Source organism: Molothrus ater, chromosome Z (assembly GCF_012460135.2).
Source record: "Molothrus ater isolate BHLD 08-10-18 breed brown headed cowbird chromosome Z, BPBGC_Mater_1.1, whole genome shotgun sequence".
Classification (NCBI taxonomy): Eukaryota; Metazoa; Chordata; class Aves; order Passeriformes; family Icteridae; genus Molothrus; species Molothrus ater.
The window spans coordinates 16,109,665-16,133,849 of record NC_050511.2 but is presented as its reverse complement, the minus strand read 5'-3'; positions in this window follow the sequence as shown (position 1 = coordinate 16,133,849).

The window sequence follows — 24,185 nt, the reverse complement described above, 5'->3', positions numbered from 1 at the left end:
CACACCAGTTTGACAGTGTTCTTTCAACTCATGCATGAAAAGAGCTTTGTCAGTTATTTTAATCTAAAAATGGATCACTGTATTTTCTCTCTCATATAAGAAAATCAGCTACTAGTTTATTCCTAATAAGATAAACTTATATTCATTTTTGGTGAAATACTCTGGAAGAGTAAGATGGAATGCTCCACAGCCAAAGGAAATGTTTTCTTAAAGCCTTCATAAAAATAATTAGAGTGATTAAAATCATCAATCCTGCATTGAGTATTATCAATCCTGAGCCTCCAAATAACAATAAGCATTGTTTGGAATTCACATTCAAACCTGTATGATGGGAAATTTTATATTGAGAATTGCTGGTACCAGAAAGTCCATGAATAATCACCATTAGATATTGACTAAACACTTAGGTTCTTTTGAAATCAATTTGTCTAGAGAGATTGAAATACCCCTGGGTCACATTTAAACTGAATACAAAACATTGACCTCCATCTGTTTTTCTATTTAAACTAAAACCAAATCAAGCAGAGAGGAGGAAGGATTTCTAAAAATCCCAAGCTAAGATGTTAGAGTTTGATTAGGCTCATCTGGTTTTCATAGCCCAATATAACATTCCTTTTATTGTATTAAATGTTTTGGGTATAATTTATTTTGTTTGCAATTATGCTAATTAAGGTGCTCAAGAGCCTCACATTTGAATATCACTAGATGATCAGGAGCCTTAACTGAGGAATTTTCATGCTTCTCCCTTATATGCACATCTATCCACACTTGATTCTGTTTATCTCCATATATTTTGAAAATCTCATTTCTGAGATTTCTGTGGACTTATTGACTACACAGAAAGTCAAAGTCTGAGCACAGTACTTTGCAAAAACAAAAGGTGTAAGAGAGAAGGAGGAGAAATACCTGTGGAATGGTGAAAACATTAGAAAAATACAGGTGCAGGGGATTTCAGGGGGATAACAGAGAAAAAGTTCAAAAGTACAAAGCAGTATCAACTTAAACAGGAACACTGAGACATAAGGAAGGGAGGGAATTGGCTGAGGCAGATCTTGTGGTGACTCCATTAAATTATACCTAAAGAAGAAATCACCTAAAAAAGAAATCAATTTCCATGAACATTTTAAATTTTGGATACAGCTGTGACACTCCATCTGGTAAAATTTACATCTTCACATAAATTCAAATTATTTTGTCTTTGTGAAAAATAGCTAGAGAGCTGCTGCTCAGTCCAAGTGCTAAAGCCCAGGTGCCATTTTGGGTTTGTTGATTCCTTGAACCCCACTGAACCCCATACAGCACGACAGGTCTCTCGCTGGCCTGTCACGGGACAGGGGTAAGGTAGGTGCCTGGTGGGGATGGCGAGGGTGGGGGTAACCTCTGGACCCTGCTAAAAGGCTACTTGTGAATAAGCAGGATCTCAGCAGGAGTCCGTCTCACAGGAGGATTTCTTGCTCCGCCCAGACTACTCTGGGCCACCTGAATTTACTGCGATTCAAATCATCACTGTGCTTCCCTTCATGCTCTGCTAATATTTCTCTTATTACTACTTCACTGCCTGTATTGGTCCCTGTATTCCTCCAAACTTTAAGGATAATATGTCTACTTTGCTTCTTCCCTTTGCTGTAGAAGGCTCCTCAAGAGTGGCCTGGAGATTAGCAGGAGCAGGGTGGCAAGCTCTGTGCAAGGTAAAAGCTATTTTCCTTGTCTTTCCTGTTGGAAAGCTGCGTTAGAGTGATACTAATTTGATGATATTGTGGTTCCTCAAAGTGGATGGGCTTGGCACCAGGTGTGGCTGAAGAACAAAACAGCCTGGGCTTGGACAGACTTATTCTGCTGCCACACACGTGAAACAGCTGTCCTGACCCTGCAGCATCACAGTCTGTTCTGCCCCTCTCACCACACCTCAGATGGTTATCACCCTTGGCAGAGTGCATCATCCTATGTCAGACTCCTCTCAGAAGGGCTCCAACTGAGATTTGTCAGCTTCCCTGCTTGGTCTCACTGCTTCCTTCTCAGCACAGAAAGCCCACCAGATAAAGCTGGTCAGCCATGGAAGGGTGGAGTGGAAAAAAAGCAGTAGGAATGTATGTAAAGGATAGGCCCATGACAGACAGTTGTGTGGAAGAAATGTCAGAGACTGGTGTTTCTGACCCCACAGCCTTAAGAGAGAAGGGCTTTCCTAATGGGGAAGCACTGGTCTGGTTTTCACCTCCACACAGGGCAAGTCAGCAGACTCTCTAAAACTGTAAACTGTTTTTAGAGGTAGGGAAGAGGAAAACCCTGATGTTTTTCCTGCTGCGTGGCTTGGTAGTGGGAAAGGAGAAAACAAGGCCTTAATTAAAGTTTATAGTCAAGATATTAAAACACAAGTAGTGTGCAAATAATTAATGTTTTCTTTGCATTTTAAACCCACTCCATCTATAGTGCCACCTTAATAATATTAGAATATATTAATAATGGTTTAAACATTGTATAATTAAGGGGAAGAATATGGTTAGGGAAGCATGCAGGAGACTTTAAAATCCATAGTACCATGTATAAGAAAAGTGCCATTTAATATTTAATATTGGATTCAACCTCTATCGGTTCTGGCTGAAAAGTATATACTCCTAGTTGGCAGAATCCTAAAGTAGGACTAATAAAGACATTAGAAAAATTCTCCACCAAACAAACCCAAAAAAACTCCAAACCTGAAATAAACCAACTGAAGAGATCTCATTGGCAAAAAAAAAACAAACCAAAAAAACAAAAAAAAAAACCAACAAAACCAAACTAGAAAGGCAAAAGTTGCAGAATAATGAACAATGTTAAGGCATGTAACACATGTTCTTCAATCTTTTCTGTAAATGTAAGTTCACAGAATCAATTAATTCCAAGGAAAGACAAGGAAATAGCCTTCACAAAGCAAAACGAGTCCACAGAACTTGTTACCTTCTGGTAATATATAAATGCCACTGAGCTGACTGAAATGTTCTGTTTAAACATGGAAAATTGTTTATTGCAGGATTGTTTCTGTTAAAGCATCTGATATTTCTATAGTAAGAAGCTTTTGACAAGATGGACTGTTAATCCAATCTGATGCGGTGATTTACATATCTGCAATATGGCATCCTGGGGTGTTTTAGAACTTACATGATATGAGAGTTAAGAGGGACAGGCCAGACGAGGGTTTAACCTTGCCAAGTGTGCCTAAGCAGCTCCACACATAAGACTGCTCCTGCTCCTCCCTCCCTGTATCTGACAAACTGCATAGGTAGGAGGACAATAGATAAGTACCAGGTGTGCTATTAACAGCATCAAATGACAAGCAATTGAGACCATCTAGTATCTTCCTAGGATAGGTACAATGCAACCAATTCAAAACACAGAAGTGGTACAAATATTTAAGAGATGGTTCATATGTGCAAGGAGGCAGTTGCACAGCTGTGTCTCTATAATTCTGCTAGCTGATTACTCTTGTCTTTGTAACTCCTTAGAGGAAATATGGAGATGAAGTGCACCCAGAAAGCCATGTGAGCAAAAGGCCTGTGAAGAGAATAGGGAGTAGTTCAGATTCAATTGAACAAAACCATTTTTTAGGGTTCAGATGTTTGTGATGAAGATACACAGAACAAAGGAGGAGGACAGTCAGGCAGGTGCATGCATCTTTTTCACTTCCTGCTTGGAACGTGGTTCATGTCATATGAACGCAGTTCATATCCCTATGATTCCGCATATTCTTGATCTTGATATAACTGAATCCACCAAATCAGAAAAGACTTGTGGCAGGAATATGGCAGTTTTTTGAGACAACCTGAAAGAGCAGGGCCTGAGTCAGTCTGGTGAGGAAGGAATGTCAGGACAAACAGCACCTTTAAGCTGACTAAATTACCCAGAGTTTTACATCTAATCCAGAGCCTGAAGCTTCACTCTTTACCCAGGTATAATACTCAAGTTGTTACTGCTATTTGTGAAAGGAGCACAACTCATTTGTCCCTTCAAACCCCCTCATTTCCCTGTATTTGCCTCCACTAATGTGTGGTAAATGTGGCATGGTAAAAGCACACAGAACCTGTAAAACACACTTCCTTTTCAGCCTGCACATTTGTACTCTATGGAGGATTTAGCCCTTATCACCCACTCACTGGAGTCACACGTGAATGCACAGCAGAGATTTGTCACTAGGTTAACCATTAACCAACAGCCCCTATGAACCTGGACACCAAAATTCGTGGCTTATTCAGCTTAGTCATCATCCACCTTGAAGGAAGTGGGGGGACTTATAAATCACTCCAATCAATTACCCCCTCCCCCTAAGAAATGTAGTCAAAGCACTTCAGAAATAAAACCATATGGCACAATCATGTCAGCTCTGTTTATATAAGCTGTTCCTAGAAACAGCAGTAGTGTAATAGCAGATTTCCATATACTGAATCAATATTTGAGTGTTTGAGACCAGGTGTTTTATAAGATGCCATTAAGTGAGCAGAGCACATTAGCGTGTTCAAAACAGACTGTGGAGGGTTCCTCAGCCCCTGTATCTCCACTTGCATTCCTCAGTCTCACAGCACCAACATGTACTCTCCAAGTCCTTTTGATTGGATTCAGCAGACCCAGACAGATTGTGACTACTGTGCCTTGTTTTTTCTCAGAGAGTTTCATGCATTTAGGACCAGCAATAAGAAACTAATGAGCTGCTTGTTTATTTGACTAACAGCTTCTGGTAGATGTGCTCATTGGGTTACACAGTCTTTCAGAGGTCTCATTTTTACATTGCATTGTTTCTAGGTTGCAGTGTGGTGGCTTTAGCTGTACATTAATGAGTGCTGCATGGCTGGAGACATTTGTCTGTCATTCAGCTTAAGACAGAAAAGCACAGGCTGTGCTGACTGGCTTGTACCGGTCAAGCACTTAGTACAATTGTAGATGCATGGCTTGAAATACAAGATATAAAGTTTTACTGCACTCTTATCAGTATGGAATTTAGCTTGTTTGCAAGAAATACAAGGCGTGCGGTCAAAATTATACGGGAATCATTCTGGCTGTTGCAACTCTGTTATGTCATGTTGTATATGACTATGTATTTTTCTATTATTTAGGATTTTAAGCCACTGTCCGAAAACTGGAATATATTACAGTCTACTAAGAAATTTATATTTTCGTAGAGATATGGTACTTTATAGTAATAAAATCCATGTTACATATGTCTGTATTTATACTGTGCAACAGCTGAATTAAAAGTGAGAGAGCAAATGTTAACTTTTTCAATTTTCCTCAGGGAGAAGCAAACTTAATGTCTACCAGGATCTCTTGGAAGCACCCAGACTGCTGAGATGATGGATGACATAAATATATGTTTCTGCTTTTTTTCCCCCACTCTCCATTGTTTACTCCCAAGTCAGCCCTAGCCTGCTGCTGGAAGAATATTGAAGACTCTTGCCCAGGTAGTTTTGTTGATTCCAGTCTGTTTGATGATATACTGTCAAATTTCTCCATATAAGTAATGATATTAATAAATATATAAAAAGAAGAATAATTATTAGTGGTTATTAACTTGTAGCTATTTTAAGGAAACTATCACCATGTTTATGATAACTTTTATATATAAACAGAGATTTTCTAAAAGACAGTAAAGTCTGGTGGTTAGAATATAGGTTTAAATGGACAGTAACTCAAATTTGCTTTGTTTGTTTCCTTTTTGGTAAAACATTGGAACACTGGATCCAAAAATAGATAACAAAAAATACTTTTTATTCCTGTAAGTTTGAGGTCAGAAGTCTCGTTAGTCTTTTTTAATCAAAAATCTCTACTCCTCGCCCTCAAATTTAGCTGGAAATTAAGATTAAATCTGACTTTCCATTTTGCATAATATTCAGTTTACAAAGTTTGACAAACAGCTGCAGTGTCTGAGTGCCATCTTCCTGAGAACTGTTTTATTGTTTTCTAGCATTGTTCCCTGTAACACCAACAAAAAGCTAATTCCACTTTTGGAAAAGCCTCAAAGAAAATAACTGGCAAAGGGTTTTCTGATGGTCTAGAAGTGTTCTGCCTTTCCTACACAGCACTCTGGGGGCAACAAAGACAATACTGGCAAGGGCATTTTATTAAATCAGAATAGGGCCTGGTATAGGTGGGCTCCAACAATATGCATTTTTTGAGAAGTAGTTTCCAATAATTAACCTGTCATCTTATGAATCTTTATTGTTTCTTTGTGTGTGTGTGTGTGTGTGTTTGTTTGTGTAGAAAATATTGTTTATCCATCACTACGTCTTCAAATGAGAGACTGAATAATGTTTTGGTTATAGTCAGTGGGCACCATTTAGTAGCATGCTTTTGTGACAGATTTATTATGATAATCAATACGGAGTTTTTATTTTTGTGATATATTAGAAACTGCCTGTGAAATTACTTTATGTTTCTTTACTTTATAGGTCTTTTAGGAGTGATATTGCAGCACTGAATGAAAATAAAACATTGCTAAATGGTTCATATGGCATTCAGATGTCACAACAATAATAATGCAGAGGAAGGAGGATAAAACAAATGTGAGAGCTCAAAAAAATTGCTTTTCTGGGGAACAAAAGGGGAAAGTGTACTTTTTTGTGTGTTTTATCATGTTCCGCTGTGGACTCTTGATGGAAATTTTGCTGGGATAGAACCTACATACCAATAAGCTTGTAGGAAATAGATAGCTATACAAATATTGTTAGAAACAAGATCCCTTTTTTGGCTGTATATTAGGTATATAGTAGCATAAATACTGTGGCTATTAGCAGAAAATATGTTCTCTCAATGCATAACAGGCAAAAGATTGAACAATTATTTAATTTGTTGAAATTTTGCAATATTTCTAAAAAAATTGAAGTAAAACATACCAATCCTTTTTAAAATGGAAAAAGAAAATTTATATAAGTTGAATTTTTAGGCAATTTTGTTATATTCCACTTATGCTTCAATTCTCTTCTGTGACCAAAGGTTAAGGAAGATGCCCCAAGTTTCCTCTTGTTAGAGCTTAGGCAGTCCTTCATAGGAGTTCTACAACCACACTCTATCTTGGAATTCAGAACTGGAATTCTCCACATGATTCAGAACGAATCTGTGTTTTAATAAATATAAGGATCCTGGATCAGATCCTAATTAAAAAATATCTTCAGAAATGGAAGAATACACATGTATTGTAATTGCAAAAATATCCTTCAGCTTGGTGATTGAAACTCACTTTCAATTTTAAAATGACAAAGTTGTTTTTCTATGAAAGGTTTTTGAACTGATAGTCCAAATTAGTCTGAAACAGAATGTTTAAAGATCAGAATTACTTATGGGACAGAAGCTTTAATTATAAAAATCTTTCAAATTCCAATATTTTAAATTCTAGCAGCCTTGCAACCCAAAAAGCACATGAGAACAATTTGGGATTGTCAATTGAAACATTTAGTGTTCTTTTGGGCACTGAAAAAAAAATTACTGTCTTAGTAAACTTCTCACAGTTTATTAATGATGCATTTTGGTAAGACCTTTTTAGAAGCTGAGACTGCTGAGCCCTGATTTATCCTGCACTGGCAACTAGATACTATGAAGCCATGCACTCACTTACCACAAAACTCCTCCTGCTGGGATGAACAAGGAAATCAGGAAAAAAGTCTGAGACTCAGACTGTTGAGATAAGAATAGTTTTATAAGTGTAATTAAGTATACTAAAAATAATGATGATGATGATGATGATGATGATGATGATGATGATGATGATGATGATGGAGAAGAAAAAGAGAGAGGACTAAAGCCCCAGGGAGGCAGTGATGCACAGTGACGCGGCTGCTCAGCACCTGCTGACTGATGCCCAGCCCATCCCCAGCAGCTCCCCCCAGTTCCCATCCTGGCCATGCTGGTCTGTGCATGGCACATCCCTTTGGCCAGGTCGGGTCAGCTCTCCTGGCCATGATCCCCCAGCCTCTGGGGCACCTGAGCAATGCAGAGCATGGGACACTGAAATGTCCTGGATTTAGGGTGAGCTCTGCTGAGCAACATCCCAAACATCTCTGTGCCACCAGCGTGATTCTCACACTGAATGCAAAGCACAGCAGTGCACTGTCTGCTAAGAAGAAAATTAACTCTATCCCAGTTGAAATGGGGCAGCTGCTAATGTAATATACAGTGAGATTTAGTAAGGCAAATGTCAACATTTAACTTAAAACCATTGAGTAAAACTTTGACCAGTCATTTCAACTTTTTTCACCTACACAGAATTCTTTCATGTATTCACAATTATGCATGCAAGTGTATGGCTGTGTGCGTTAAACCTTTCCATATCAAATATTCTTTTCTGCTTTGCCAGGTTTTTTAAGGCAAAAAATGCATGTTTTCAATTGTAGGAAGATTTTGTACTTACTAATGTACATTTGTATAATGTAGCAATTTAAAACTGACTGTTACGTTTCATTAAGAATTAATCTGTGGTATTGTTTTGACCACAATTCCATAAAATGAATGTTATTGAATGATGTTAGTTCAGTTAGATATAAATAAAAGAAATCATGTTTGCTGTGTTTAACTATGGATAGAAATAAAAATAAGTACTTAAAAAAATCCAAAATGCCACTAAGATTATTCTTCTGAAGTGCAAACATGAAAAAGGAAGGTTTTGAAAAGATACTAAAAAGATTTTGAAAAGATACTTTTGTGGTAAAAAAATCCCACAAGAATTTTAACTGTCTCTAAAACATTGGCTTCCTAATTGAAACCCAGACAATACTGCTTTTACTATGAATCTTTCATAGTGAAGTGTCCTGCATGGGCTCTTTCTGTGAACAGCAAATACTGACTCAAAACATTGTCCTCATTAAAAAAATAAAATCAAATCTCTTTTAAAAGTAAAAAGAATAACTTGCTAGCAGAAAAACACAAAAAAAGCACTTAAACTGGTTAGTGTGCCTATTCTCATCCCCATCCTATGCATATTAAGATTGCCCTCAAAAGACAACATTAACAAAGTTTGCTGATTTTTCAGTGATGATACTTGGTCTTTGATTTCTCCACTGCCAATGCACTCTGCTTAGTAGGGGAAAGGCAGAAAATCAGTTTCCTGGCTACTGTTACAATTTAGTACATCTACTGAATTTTATTTTCTCCTTTCTGTTCCCCAGGAGATGTGTTTCATATTCTGTCCATTGCAACTTCACATTAATAAGCTCTGAATTAACCATATTTTAATAAAATTGTCTTCTAAGCAACTGCTATATGTTTCTATTCTCCTTGAGTCGGCATCAAAATCTCCTGGGAATGATGTTGTCCTTTCTTCCCTTTATTAAGTTTACTGTTGAACACCAATGTAATCCTGGAACATACTGACAGATATTTTGAGATGCCTGACATTGTTGGTTCATGAAAGGGAATGCATGAAAGTTCCCCTTTTTTCATTTTCCTAGAGATAATCTGACATGAAAATATTTTTAATCCTTAGGAGTTTAGCTATTGTATTTGATAGGATAATTAAGTTTGAAAATGATCTCAAGGTGTCATTCCTTCAATCTGTATTCACCCAGGCTGCTTGTGATTAATGGGAAAAAAAGGGAAAATATTAGAGTCCAGTTCAGAATTTGCCCTTTGACCTACTGTTTTTACTGGATCCAGTAAAAGCTTAAATTCCAAATGGAAGCAAAAAAAAATTTAAATATTTAATTAAGCTACTAAAAATTATTGTAAAATATTTATTTAGCAAACCCCCTCATCTAATGCCAAAAATATATTTTGGTTTTTTCAGCATTATCTGAAAATATAGAAAGATTATGCCTTGAACTGTGGATTTTAAATGGATCAGTTTTTTACCAATATTTTATTTTTTATATTTTCAAGAAATAGAAAGACAAGATAAGTATACTCGCCAGGAGAATGACCCATGGGTTTATAATTGGGTTTGGTTACTCATTTGGTGATTGGGGTTGGTTACTCCTAGCAGCTTTCCTTTCTAAAACCATAGCTAGAAAAATAATAGAGGCTTCTTTTTGCTTTAGAATGGAACTATAAAAAAGTAAGAAATTGTCTTTACATCTAGAATAATAATTTTTACTTTGTTCTTCTTTCTTTCTTAATCATAGGGAAAGGTAATTGATGATTGTAGACATTCTTCAAAACAGGGGAAAACAAAAAAGCAAATCTGACCAACAGGGAAAGCAGAAGGGAAGGATCTACCCTCCAAAAGCTTTAAACACCAGTTCAAACCCCACTTTGTGGGAGCTGTAGAATCCCTTGGCTAAAATAGATAGGTAGCTAATTTCCAGAAGAAATAACAAAATTTTTCAAGAATACAACTACTAAAAAATGAATGATGCCCAGGACATTTACTACAGGCAGTCTTGGAGAAGAATTTTTCCAAAGACTTATTACCTCAAAATTTAAAATCTAACTATGTTACAGATTTATTTTCACAGCCACCAACACCAAGCAACATCTGCACTGGTAGACTGACTCTTTCTTAGGGAGAAAACAGACTCAAAGATGAACCATGTATTTTTGGCTCAGGTTGTTTTTTTTTGTTTTTTTTTTTTTTTTTTCCTGAGCATGCCAAGATAAGGCATGCTTGAAAACTTCTCTTGCTTGGACAAGAGAAAAACATGATGTTATTTGTAATGCTGATGCCTTTCAGGCATCTCTTCTTTATAGGAAAAGATGCAAATTTGTGCATTCTGCATAACACTGGTCTGAGATAAAGGAATATCTGAATCTAAGGAGTGAACTAGATGAACTTCTGGAGTACTTTCCAATTTTATATTGCCATAAATTTATTATATAAAGAATTTGCAATTACAATCAATAACAATCCTTACTGGTGATGTGGTTGATAAATTACATAGCAAGTATAAAACATGCCTATTATTTTGCCAAGAAAATAATTTTCTTTTTTGTGAGATGGCAGTGAATTGAAAATTATGAATTGCAAATCCTTGCACTTGTAAGAAAAAATGTATCAGAACTGCTTCTACATCTACAGTATGAAAATATTCTCATTATTCTTCTGTTCTATTCTTGCCATAATCCACAGTTTAAAGAACAGAGGCAACTATTAACACATTGCCATTTGTAGAACTATCTTTTTGGATTGATGGAATATGATACAGCAACATTTCATTTTAGAATTCAGAATTCTGTTTGTGCCTGTTTACAGTTATTTGTTTTGAATATATAACTGTCAGTTTAACATTCTGTGGTGCACAGACTTAGAAAACTAAAGTACTTTGAGGTAAAAAACATATTTCCATCTATTTGAAGCTGCAGCCATTCTGCAGATAAAAAATAGTTTGGCATGTTGCATTCAAATTTTCATCTGGCCTATAAGTAATATTGTTGTGACTTTAGTGGGGGTCTTGAGAATATTTAAAGAAGATGAAAATATTATATGAGAATATTATAGTGGTCTATAACTCTAAATATGCTTCAACATCCTCAATCATTGCCATTATTTGAGATAAAAATCTACTCAGATTATTTTGGAAATAAAATGCAGTCATATACAGTCTTTTGGTGACATACTCCACAGTGAAGTGTGTCTTAGAGAAGAATATTGTAAGCAACACATATCAGGTAATTGTGCAGATAATTTAGGGACTAAGCCAAAACTTTGAGAGTGATTGGCTATACCTGACACATCTACTATTTTAAGGTGATTACTGCCTTGCAAATTTTACTTGCTTTTACTTTCCTGAGGGTTAATGTATATACTTAGTGATTTCTAGAATGAGGTATATAAGATTAAAAGGATTTTGAAGATACTGAAATGGAAAGCTTCAGACTACTGCTTATGTGTGTATATATATATATATATATATATATATATATATATACATACACACATATGTAATATACTTCCATTCACTTTCGATCAAAGTTCAATTCAAAAAACTTCAAAATATAGAAATCCTGTAAATCAAAAATGCAAACTTTCAAAAATTTTTCCATTTTATATGATTTATAGACACATAACTGGTCTTCACTAAGCATTTACTGTTGGCAGTTCAGTTTGGAATTATTGACCACGCATATAAATTTGGGCTGGGACAGAAAATAAAGCCTGCAGTCTCTTCCAGTAATAACTCATGGTTTGTTAAAGTTCAGAATCTTTGTACATTTTTTTCACAATGTTAGTTTAGTGAAGAGGAGGAAAAATCCCTTGTATTTCAAAACTTTAATTTTCTTTGCATTGTTTCCTGCTTGATGTACATTTTGCATATGATTTTTCAGTCTAAAGTAATGAAAGGGATCACATCTTGCTGTTAAGAAATCCCTCAACTTTCTCCACATTCTGCTTCTTTAGAGTCCTCTTTTTTTTTTTTTTAATCAAGCTTTTCTTAACTTTAATCCTAATGAATAATTGTTTGGATTAGGAATGAACAACATCCTTTTATATCATGCTTTTTTTTAATGCCAACTCTTACCTGAATATCAAGATAAAGGAGTGTGTACCTTTGTGTCAGTACCATTGGTATGCATTTTACAACACTGTCCTATTTAACGTCTCCAATTTAACTTGGAGTTAAATTTCTCCTATTTAACTTGGAGTTAAACAAGGTTTGTTCTTTTCACGGATGTAAACAAACAAATTTTCTGGAAAAGTAGCCATCAGAAAAATATAGCTTTTTCCTGAAGTCCTTTCATATGCTGTTTAATTCAACTTCATTCTCAGTGGAGAATTCATTGTCTTTAGTTGCCTCCCGGATAAGCAACTAAAAGGATGTATAGAGCAGTGAAAAGGTACTGATACTGAATCTTATCTGATAACATGATTGTTTCCATAGTATCCTGGCCCACAGGACTGAGAAGAAAAGCTTCTGTGACTGTCATCTCAGGTACCTGTAGTTTTGCTTCACAACTGGCAGAAAAAATCCCTGACTTGTTACAGCTCTCTCCTGAATGTTCATTGTAATCTTTGGAATCAGGTCACTAGGACTGGTGCATCACTTGACTAAAAGATATTCTTCTTAAAGGTCCTGCTCTAACCCAGGACTCACAGTGTGTGGAAGCTATTGAAATATGTCTGAAAATCTTTGCATGTACAAGCAGCTATGACCCAAGCTATTTGTAAATTATGACTTTGCCTAAAATTGCAAACATATCCATCCTTCTAATTTTCTGGGATAGTAAAAAGTTCAAAGGGTAAAAAAGAAGTAGACTTGACACATGTAACAATGTTTTCTCTCTATGAGCCTGATTGAAATTTTATTGTAATACTTGCTTTGAGATATCTGAATGATGTGGAAAATCTTATAGCCAAAAGTACAAAATTGGGTAATTGTGATAATAAAGCTTCAGAAAACTTCCATTTTAAAAATGAAATCTTTCAACAAATTTGAGGCCGTTACAAATCCCCAAATCAGCTGTTTATTTCACTACGTGCTTTAGAACTTTTTCTTTCACCCTATTTTATCTAAATTTGATCAATGTTTTTATATACGATTCTCATTAAAGACCATTTTTACTTATTAAATCTATACTAGCATGTACATTTCTGTTCTACAACAACTATCATCTACTTCATATGAAAATGCTAGAGTTATTTTTTTCCTATTTTTTCCACTGTTATAAAACACTTCTTGTCTACCTAAAAAAATCTACTGCAGGTAGCTGGGAATAGTCATGCCTTGTGTGTGCACAGATAAACTTGTTTTTCTCATATAAAATGACACTGGCTACCCTCTAGTGAGTGGTCCAGAGAGCAGCCAGCAGTAGATAGCATGACTTATTTTTCTTCAATACATAAATTGATATTCCTAAAATGTGTTTATAAAGCAAGACAGAAGATTTTCAAAATATTTGAAAATTGTTTTGTGGGGAACCATTTTTATTTTATATAAAAAGCATATTTTTAACTTACCAAATCCTTTTTCAGAAGTTTGTCCACACTTCTGTGTTATTTGTCTGAAAATTTTAACCTTATATGACAGTCCAACAGGAAGGTTAGAATGAATGGGATGAATTTTTCCCTCACAATAACAGAAATTCAGAGCACAATTATTATTATTCAAGTCTAAACAATACTAATGAATCAGGTTTATAGCAGTAATTTATCAAATCTCTATTTTTTCAGAATGGCAGGATATGTTTTAAGCACTTACTCTCTACAGATAGACAGGAAAACTGCTGAAAGCATCCTGGGTAGAGTGGATGTGAATGAGTTTGAATTCTATATACGTATAGCTATGGATAACTGCACATTTTAAACGTCAGGTATATCTTTATCTGTGGATTTTTTCTCCCTTAAAACTAAGACGAAAATCTGGTGAAACACCCTGAAGTAGGCTAACAAATGGACCACAACAATTAGTAGTTATGGAGAATGTCCTTATTCCTGACAGGAAAACTGTGCACACAATGTTTTGGGCTATTTGTTTTCATAAACCCCTTCTTAACAATCACTGGAATCCTTTAAAAGCAATATTCTAGAATTGTTTAGAGGTGAGAATCCAGATTGCTGCCTGAAACAAATAACTTTCTCATGGATGCCAAGTAATCTCTGAGGTATTGCACAGAGGGCTGGGACAGCTCATAGCTGACACCTACTTGTAAAGCTGCCAGAGTCAGGGCTCTTCTGCCAAAACTATGTCTTTGAATATTTAATGTATATTAAAACAACCTGAATGTGGTCAACAAAGACTGAAATGGAAAATAGTAAGTTATAGGTGATACTTTTCTATTCTCTCTCAGTATATCACATATTGATATAAGCCTAGACTCTTTTCTTCCTGCTTCACCATTTTTATTTCTCTGTATTGCTTTGTCAAGAGGACTGGATATTGAATAAGTGAATAAGAGCAAATTTATCTGTGCTTGTCAAAGCAGATAGGGCTTGTTTTATATACAGTCAGTGTAAGATTAATGGAAGTAATTCTGGAGTTCCAGATATTGCAATGATCAGCAATATGGATTTCTATATAAATAATTAGACAAGAATATGCATAATTCACAAATATAGACTACTCTGTATTAGATGGGACTTCAGTACCATGAGGAAAAGAAATCTGAAAAGACAAATAGGTATTTTGATAAATTATCAGTTCCACCCTCTGCTGTTTGGCTCTTCTGAACATGGTACTATGTCTGTGATAGAGCTTTCTTTGCTTGAACCTCATGCCCTTGCTCTGGTGAAATGTGTTAGCCTCCAGGAATGGCTACGAAGCCAAATCTTATGTCCTTGGACTGATCAGACAGACAATCAAATTGTTGAGCACCTACTGTGAAAAGACTGAATGCTCCAGAAGAGAAACATCCTCAGTAGTTCCACTTGTGTGATTTGCTTCCTGCATATATCCTGATGTGTTCTTCACTGGCTTCAGCTGGGCTCAGGAATATTTCTATGGATTAAACATAAATCAGTTTATTTGTATGCTTAAAACTACATGTCATCTAGATCAGTCTGTATAAGTAAAACCATTCTATGTTCCTTCCCTTCTGTGCATTTGGGTCCATGAAAACATGACAAAAAGAGAAAGGAGATATGTATTAGATGTATATCCAGCCTAAAGTATTTGTAGTCCCTCATATTTTTAAATTTATTAAATTTATGAAAATTTAAACATTAAATAAGTTTAAACCCCATATTTTTAATCCAAAAGGTGATAGGTTCAGACCTAGGAAGGTTCAGATACCAGGAAGAAAGTTTTTGTGATGAGTGTGGCAAAACACAGGAACAGAGTGCCCAGAGAGGTGATGGATGTTCCATCCATAAAATTTCAAAACTTAGACAGAGCCCTAAGCAAACTGATCAAGTTGAAAATGTCCCTACTCTTTGCAGGCAAGTTGGAGTAGGTGGTCTTTACAGGTCCCTTCCAATAAAAATTGTATTGTGATTTTATGATTCTATATAGCCTAAACATATATAATCAAGAGAAAAAGTAAAAAATAACTTTACTATTAATCAGTAATCTACTACCTATCTTCTCACCTGAATTAATAGGAAGGGAGAAAAGGAAAATACGTACTCCTTCACCACCAATGACATACAGTGGCATACTACAGGTATTAATACTAATGGGTAAGGAAAGGGTAGCACCTCCTTAACTTTTGCCCCTTCCCGGTGAGTATATGCCCAAAAAACTTCCCTTCACATTAAAGCAGTTGGTAAGAATGAAGGCCAGGATGCTAGCCAACTGAAGATATCTCAATTAGGAGCATTTTTTTCTTACTATTTCATAGAAAAATAAAATAATTTAAAATTAAATTTAAAGTCATATTTCTTAAGTGTTCAAAACAGTAGGGAAAAGAGAGAATAAACTCTATCAGAGGATTTTTTTCATTTACTTGTTCCGCTGAACAACAGATATCAGAGACATGCAGAAAGGAAGCCAAATGCACTGTATCACTGAATACAGACACAATACCAAAAATATAAACATCAATTTAAATTTTCAATTTAGATATTGAAAATTTCTCAGTCCATTGAATTTGATGCTGATAGAGATAGACTTCCTTTGAAAGAGCTATGATCTGCATTCCTTTTGATCCATATCTTGGGACAGTCTAACATTATTTCACTTTAGAGTGACAACAAGTCTGCAATTGTTTCTTTGTAGAATACTTGAGCATAGGGGAACTGTCTAAAAGATTAATATATGGAATGTTAATCAGTTGTGACTGTGGTTGTTTGCATATACATGTCTGTATGCCACAAGATGGCTTTACAAATATCCATGGGAGAAAAATTTCATTTTTGTCCCTGGTCGACCAAGCCTATCTTGAATGGTGCTGTGAGGATATATTCCCACCTCCAGAGACAGGAGTATTGACAGTGTCCTCAACACTTCAGACTTGAAACTTGCATTTAACTGGTCACGTGTGAATGTTTCTTCCTGACTTACATGTGTGCATATACAAACTATGTTTAAGCTAAAATGTGAGTCTGGCTGTGCAGAGCTATGCCTTATTTTTGGTTGAGGAAGCACCTCATAGCAATTCAAATTTGTTCTAGTCTCCTTACACACAGTGCTGACAGCTGGATATTACCATATGAATGGGATCACTTTTGGGATCAGGTAAGTTAATAAAAAACATATCCTTGTGGTAATCAATCTGGTTTTGCACTAAATCTGGAATTTCTTTTCGCTGAATGGAATGCAATTCATGCAGCTAATTTTTTTTCTTGGTTTAGGTTTTTTTCTGCTTTGTTTTTACATGAAGATGCAAAGTGATGTTTTTAAGTGAAGATGCAAAATTTCTCACAGCAAAGTACAATTCCTAAATGACATTTAAGCTAAATATATGTAATTTTAAGAAAAGGAATAAAATATACGGAAATAAAATCAAGTGCTTTGTTTTATTTTCAAAGGTCCCTTCATTTTATTTTCTTGACTATTTTTATTTCATGAGCAAGATATGATATGAGCAATGGGTCTTTTCACAAGTTAATAAAAAGTATAGTGTAACATGTAAACTTCTCAGCCAAATATGCTATAAAATTGTTCCAATGTCTTGGAAAAGTTTAAATAAATGGCATTTATTTAAAAGTTTAAATAAATGGCATTAAGACAGTACAAGTTTTTGTAATTTTAAAAGCAATAACTATTTTTTGTTAATTATCTAAACCTCAGAGAATTTGTATGTCAGCTGCTGGATAAAATTATCTTAAATATATACTGAAAATGAATGTGCATTTTTGGAAGTGCCAGGATTATGCAGGCAGTTTAAGGAGTGAAAAAGAAAGAAGTACTTGGTTTTTGCGTATTCTGTAAAATGAGCAGTATTTATTAATGTTTTCTCTTCACAGCAAAACCACTGGGCATCTTATAAAATTGACATTTTGGTATATCAGGATGGGTGGATGCCAATTTTTTTGCATAAACTTTCCAGGATATGTACTGATATAATTCCAGAGAAAAATTGTGAGGTTTACCTCTAATCAAATAATGGAGTTCAAAAAAGCCAGGATTTGTAAGAAGGAGCTGAGGTTTATTATAAAAGAAAACTTCTCTAGGAAAGTCTTCTCATATTTTCCTACTACTTTGTCCAGAACAGTGAACTTTAAGAGGCTTAACACTGACATGTTAGCAAGCAATACTATCGTGATAGCTTGGAAATTTCTTTAAGCAATATTCAGTTATGCTAGACATAATACAGTTATAGTTATTTAGAAAATAAATGATGTTTTAGGCTTTTCTGTGAAACAAAGAAATCTAGGGGGAAGTAAACTATTAGGTGTAAAAATCTTCAGATGTTCCCATGGTGATGCCTTATGCATGGTGGTGCTCTTAAGGATGATGCATGCATTGATTCATGACAGTTCTTGAAAAACAGCAAGATAGAGAAACTGTATTTCTGCAAAGTATGGCATTACCCATCCTAACATTGCTTTTACAGGCAAATCCACAGCAAAATTAGCACAGTTCTCTCTCCCCCAGGGTATCCACTTAAGGAAATTTTCATACAGGGCCATGGTAAATAAAGTCATAAAACAGCAATATCAGTTCTCCTCAAACAGGTAGTTAGTGTCTCTTAGAGACCAGCTGAAGGGAAGGAAATGGGAAGGCAGCAACTTTCCCCTCTAAGAAAGCCAGAGGGCAGAGGACACCCCACTGTTAGAAGGCTCTTGGGAAGACAGGATTAGTTTGTACAGTCTGTTTCGTATGATTGATCAAGACAGTTGAGGCTGGTCATTGTCAAATGTTTAGAATATCTCTGTTAAACTTGCAGGAAAAACACTGAGGCACAATGGAATAACTGCACTGCAAGCTATTGTTGAAGAGAAACTGAAAACTGAAAACCTTAACCTACTAAAATATGTATTTCTTATTGGTGGAAGCCATCTCAGATAATGATAATTGAAAAAATATTAAAACATTTAGGAACAGATGAATTGTAGGTGCTGCATGTTTTACTGCTTGCTAGTATGGAAAGCTTAATCCACGAAGGAGTCATTTATGTTACTGCAGAGCAGAGCTACCAATGCATTCCTAGACTTACATAGTCCTGGTTTATACAATTACATAGTTGAAATGTTGTTAAGAGGCAAGAATTTCTGTGAAATATGCAAAATGATGTATTGAGCTGTTTTAATGTTTGAGGTTTGAACTGGTTATTTACAGTCCTTGAAATTGTACTAATTGTTTTGCTTAAAAAGCCAGATGTCCCACGTTAGAATACACTTTGAAATACAGGCCTAAAGGTGAAGGGTGTCACAGAGAGCTTCTCTTCATAAGAGAGTAAAAAGGATGAAACTCAATTTGAAATTAGGTATATCTTTGTTCATAATATAATAAATGAACCTTACAGTGACCCTTATAATGCCATCCTCTACTGTCCTTGCCACCTACTCTGTCCTGATTGAGGTCATATACTATTTTCATACTAGGTTTTCAGAGCTGGGGTTCTGCTATGTAGACAGAAAAATATTTTTTTAATGTCATAAACTTCTGTATGAATACTCAAATGTGGAGTTAGACAGCTTTAAATCAATTGCAGGCTGCTAAAACACTGAGTTAGCAGAATAGAGGAATGCATTTCTTGTATTTGAAGGTATTTGAATCTTTGAAGGCAGTTGCTTTTTGCAAGTTTCCTTAAAAACACAGATTAAAGAATACTTGCTTAGTTTTTCTTGCAGTTTATTTTGACTTCTCTCTTCATTCCAGTGTTACGATAAATCAAGCATCATGGAACAGCTAGACATTGCACCTAACTAAGACTTCTCATTTGTAATGAAATCTCTTGATTCTTGTTGAATTATGTAAGCTTTCTGTATACTGCCTGGGGAAAGGGTGAATAACAAGGAAAGAGATATTAAATAGTCAGGGAGCAATCCTTTGCCTTAGTCCTGCATTCTTTTAAGTCCAGATATGAAAAATGGGGGATCTTAAAAGGAAAATGTTTCTATTCCATCCACGGAGTGTGTTTTGATTGTATTGTGAAGTAAAAAAATTCCTCTGACATTGGCCAGGGCTTTTTTTTCTCAAAATATTTGGTCAAATATATGTATAGTGGTCAATACACAAAATTAAATCTGATGCTCTGAATGCATTCTAAATAAGCTGACCAGACCCAGTACACCGGGACTGACAATTCTTTGTGTCCAATTCAACCATGATTTACGCTGTGGTAATTACACAAGTCCGCCAGGAGTAACCAGTAGTGAACTTGATTGGGAAAGTCTGCATGGTTTTTCTTTTCTCTTTTGGCAGATGAACACTGGGAACGGTGGTCCTAGTTACAGGATGAAGTCTGTACAGAACTTATAAAAGAGGTTTAATGCTTCTGATGTTTAATGTTGTGTTGGAAGACTAAACTTGTTGGTCATTATATCTTGTACTGCTCCCCAAATACTGATAGGTCAAATATTGAAACCTGAAATATGGATGACAAAACTGATCTCAAACCAAAACTTGAATAAAAAATTGAGGCGGGAAAGGATTTATTTCTTCCCTTTTAGTTACTTGATAGGATTTCTCTTTTGTGAATGTTCTACATACAAATAAGTATTATCCTGTTCATTTAAAAGTTTTCAATTAAAAAAAAAAAAAGAAAAATCAATAAAGCTTTCTGAAGTGTTTTGTATTTCTCATTCTTTATGGAATAATTTACTGGAAAGAAATTCTGGAGGTTGTAATAAGACAACAAATTTCATTGTATTCATTCTGATCTGTTTCAAAGATGCATGTCCTCTTGAAAGATGAAAGTGAAATGGCAATGTGAAATCAATTGAAATTATGTATTCAATTGCTCTTTTAAGTGTTCCAGCCTAAATATTACTTGACAATTTAGACAGACTAAATTAGTATTCCTTGAATGAGTGGAGTTTTGGCACAAATGTTGATGACAATTACCAGAAATTATCTCTGCATTGAATATTTATTGTAAATGACAACTGGATTACCAAGTTTTCTGTGGGTTACAAAGATTAACTGTAGATTAATATAGGTCTATGCAGTGTTAGAATGCATCAAAAAAAAAATTCTGTTGGGTGTTTTTAAGACTAAGGGTGAGTACAAAAACTAGAAGGAAAACTTCATAGATGAAAAATATAGAATCAAAACTAATAATATTCTTATTGTTTTTAGTTTCTGATTTTCTCAAAATCTTAGATGCATCTGTACAGAATAGGAGTGACCTGATAGAAAACAGCTCTGCAGAGAAGGTTTTGGGAGTCCTGTTGGACAACAAATTGTGAGCCAGCAGTGTGACCTTTTGGCCCAGAAGGACAATGGTATCCTGGGGGCTTTTAGAGGTCATTGGCAGCAGGTTCTGGGAGCTGATTCTGCCCCTCTATTCTGCCCTGGTGAGGCCACATCTGGACTGCTGTGCCCAGTTCTGGGCTCAGTACCACCCATGATTAGGGAACTGGAGCATCTCTATTGCAAGGAAAGGCTGAAAGAGTTGGGCCTCTTCAGCTTCAAGAAGAGGTGACTGAGAGGGAACCTCAACAATTCTGTCTCTGTCTGCAAAGGAGGGACCAGGCACTGCTTAGAGGTGCTGAGGCAACAGTAAGTGATGCACAGGAAGTTCCATTTGAACATGAAGAACTTCTTTATTGTGTGAGTGACTGCACTGGAACAGACTGCCAGAGAGGTTGGGGAATCTCCCTCACTAGAGGTATTCCACAACCGTCTGGACACAATCCTGTGCTGTGTGCTCTGGGATAACCCTGCATGAGCAGGGAGTTTGGATGAGATGACCCACAGTCCCACAGCCATGTCCTGGCTGGCGTTCCCTTCCAGCCAGACACATTTTTTGATTCTATTATTTTGTGAATATGTGATTTTATTAATGAAACACTTTTCTTCATTAACAAAGCCTTTTGAACTAAGAAGATAAGCTTAAAATGGGGTTTCATTGTGTTAAAAATATTGATTGTGTACTGTTAACCTCAACATTTTTGAAATCACTGCAAAATCTGACTTATTCCTTAGGCAAGAAAATGTTCTACCCAAGTAGATTTTATTCCAAAAATCAGGTGGACAGGAGTGTCCCATTTGATTTAACATTGGAAGAGTACTCATTATTTTAGTCTAATGCTGAAAATGGAGATCTGTTTATTTTTCTTAAAGAAAAGAGTCTCCTCTCATAGAGGAGATGTCAGCATCTTCCCAGACAGCTCATCCATTTGCTTTGCTTATTTCATGGCTGGAAAGTATTTCCTAGTAATCAGCCTATTTTTCTCCTTCTACCTTGTCTGCCCCAAGCATAAGGAATAAATTATTCTTGTTTGCAACAACTATGGAATATATTTAAAAATGCAAAAAACATTATGTCACAGTGTTTTCCTTCTCTAGACTAAACAGTCTTATTCTCTCTGCTCTTCCCTCCAAAACCATTACCAATTCTTTGAGCATTCGTGCTGCCATTCTCTTGATTTTTTCCATTTGAGCATGTTTCCCCTGACATGGCAAATCTGAATCCCAAAATACACTCTTTTTGTTAAAGGCCACAATGAATGGCTTGAGTTGAAGGGGACATTGAAGGTCACACAAGTCCTGTTTATCACAGAAAGGTCTGCCCTTAGAGCAATGCCATGAAAATGTTGACTCACATTAACCATTAAATCCTTTTCTGCAGATCTGACATCCAGCCAGCTGTTCCACAGTCTGCTCTTATGAAAGTGATTATTCATGCCAAGTGCAACGCCTTGTTTTCCCCCATCTGATTAAATTAAAAATTATCTCTTTGGTTACTAAGGGAAATAAAGGATCACAGTTTGTACTTGCAAATATCAGCCCCTACATTTTGATCTTGAAAGACTCAGTTTCCATGGTTGAGATCTCTTGCCATGCACCTAGAGGGGAGGAGCAATTCCCAGTATATTCTATTGGTAGGACGTGATTTGTATGGTGTAAGAAACAACACATAACTAGTATCCCTTATTTCCACAAGTCCGTGCTTCCAGAGAAATATTTCTTCCTCCGTGTTCATCAAAAGCTTCAGTTAAAGCTCATTTTTCTCCTCCTGCCCCAGTGACTTTCCTTTGGTTTATCAAGACCAAAAGCCAAGAGTAGAAATGTATGAGTTGATGCAACAGCAGTACATGGCATGATAGATGGTTCCCTCTCTTTGTCATTTCACATCCAACCTGACATTTTGTCTGGTTTATCCTGTTTAGGGTCCCTCACACCCTGAATAGTGGGGAGAAATTTTGTGGGAAGCTGAGGATATTTGAACACTATTTTTTCAATATATATTTTTAATTATAAATTAAAACATGATTGTTTTAATTTATAATTAAAAATAAGCTAATTGAAGAATGTTTATGGTTCTTATGTCCCCACTGGTTTTTCTTCCTTTTATTCATGAGAATGAATGCCAGTGTGCATGGATGGGAAGGGGTTTAGCAGATGAGAATTCTGTCATTTTGACATGGTTTAAACATGCATAATGCCCATCTCTCCAGGCTTAAGAGAACCAGCATTTCAGCTTCTTTTTCTTTATGTCATTTGCAATTTTTAGACAGTATGACCTTTTTGATCTTTCAAGAACTGGCTTGCCCAACCTTTGTATTTCAAACTGGGCAAACTTTGCTTATAAATGCCAAAGTTACTTTAATCTTACACACCTATACTTATATCTTTATCTGCATTATCTTTCAATATAATCCTTTAACATTCTAGCTGAAAAAGAGTAGTTGAAGCAAACTAGGACAAGATATTGCCAGACTGGCTATTCTTTCATCTGTTTAAAAATCAAAATAGTAAAACCACCATTTTACAAAATACTAGAATTATCATCCTAAATATGCAAGTAGTCCTTGTGCAAAAGTGACACATATGTTAGAAGTCCTAGGTCTTAATGAATAGATGTCAAAAATCATTTTAATTATGCTTCTCTTCACAGCAGTATTATGAGTGCACTGGTTCTACCAATTGCCTTGTCTAAGCTTACAACAGCACACATATGGAAAGCAAAGAAACATCAGTATTTTTAAAACCACACATGTTTATGTGCTACAGTTAACCAGTGAATTCTATGACCTTATAGTAGAGGTCCAACTTGGAAATGAAAAGTTCATACTCTTAAAGCTGTGTATCGCCCTCCTTTGCAGGTTCAAAGACTGTAAGCCTCTGATATTCAGATATTGAACAGATGACTGATGAGTGATACAGTGCATCCTCTTTAGAAAAAATAATTTTTAAAAGATAAATTTTTATATTTAATATGAAATTTGAAAAAGAAGCTACACACAAACAGCATGTGTACAATAACCCAGGTAGTCCTGGGTAAATCTGGAAACATATTTTTTTCATTTC